Here is a 781-nt window from a genome sequence, read left to right on the forward strand (position 1 = left end):
TTTGGATGATTTCTCCAGGAAGGATTATAGGTGTTTCCATAGGGTTCTCCCATGTAATTCACCTCTTCCATTGAAGGGTTCTCAGGATCATAAGCTTCTTCTTCAGATGAAGCTTCCTTAGTACTGCTTGGTGCATTTTACATTCCAGACAGACTTTGAGAAATCAAATTGACTTGCTGAGTCAATATCTTGCTCTGAGCCAATATGGCATTCAGAGTATCAATCTCAAGAACTCCTTTCTTCTGATTGGTCCCATTGTTCACAGAATTCCTTTCAGAAGTATACATGAATTGGTTATTTGCAACCATTTCAATTAGTTCTTGAGCTTCTGTAGGCGTCTTCTTCAGATGAAGAGATCCTCCAGCAGAGCTATCTAAAGACATCTTGGACAGTTCAGACAGACCATCATAGAAAATACCTATGATGCTCCATTCAGAAAGCATATCAGAGGGACACTTTCTGATTAATTGTTTGTATCTTTCCCAAGCTTCATAGAGGGATTCTCCTTCCTTCTGTCTGAAGGTTTGGACTTCCACTCTAAGCTTACTCAATTTTTGAGGTGGAAAGAACTTTGCCAAGAAGGCATTGACTAGCTTTTCCCAAGAGTTCAGGCTTTCTTTAGGTTGTGAGTCCAACCATATTCTAGCTCTGTCTCTTACAGCAAAAGGGAATAGCATAAGTCTGTAGACCTCAAGGTCAACCCCATTAGTCTTGACAGTGTCACAGACTTGCAAGAATTCAGCTAAAAACTGATGAGGATCTTCCAATGGAAGTCCATGAA

General features: G+C 40.3%; 1 non-coding gene across 1 annotated transcript; it reads left to right on the forward strand.

Moving 5' to 3' along the window:
- Positions 1-437: 437 nt before the first annotated feature.
- Positions 438-545, forward strand: LOC112804288 (small nucleolar RNA R71). The gene has a single exon (XR_003202902.1). It is a non-coding gene; the product is annotated as a small nucleolar RNA R71 (small nucleolar RNA).
- The last annotated feature ends 236 nt before the right edge of the window (positions 546-781 follow it).

The sequence above is a fragment of the Arachis hypogaea genome, chromosome 5 (genome assembly GCF_003086295.3).
Source record: "Arachis hypogaea cultivar Tifrunner chromosome 5, arahy.Tifrunner.gnm2.J5K5, whole genome shotgun sequence".
NCBI classification, from domain to species: Eukaryota; Viridiplantae; Streptophyta; class Magnoliopsida; order Fabales; family Fabaceae; genus Arachis; species Arachis hypogaea.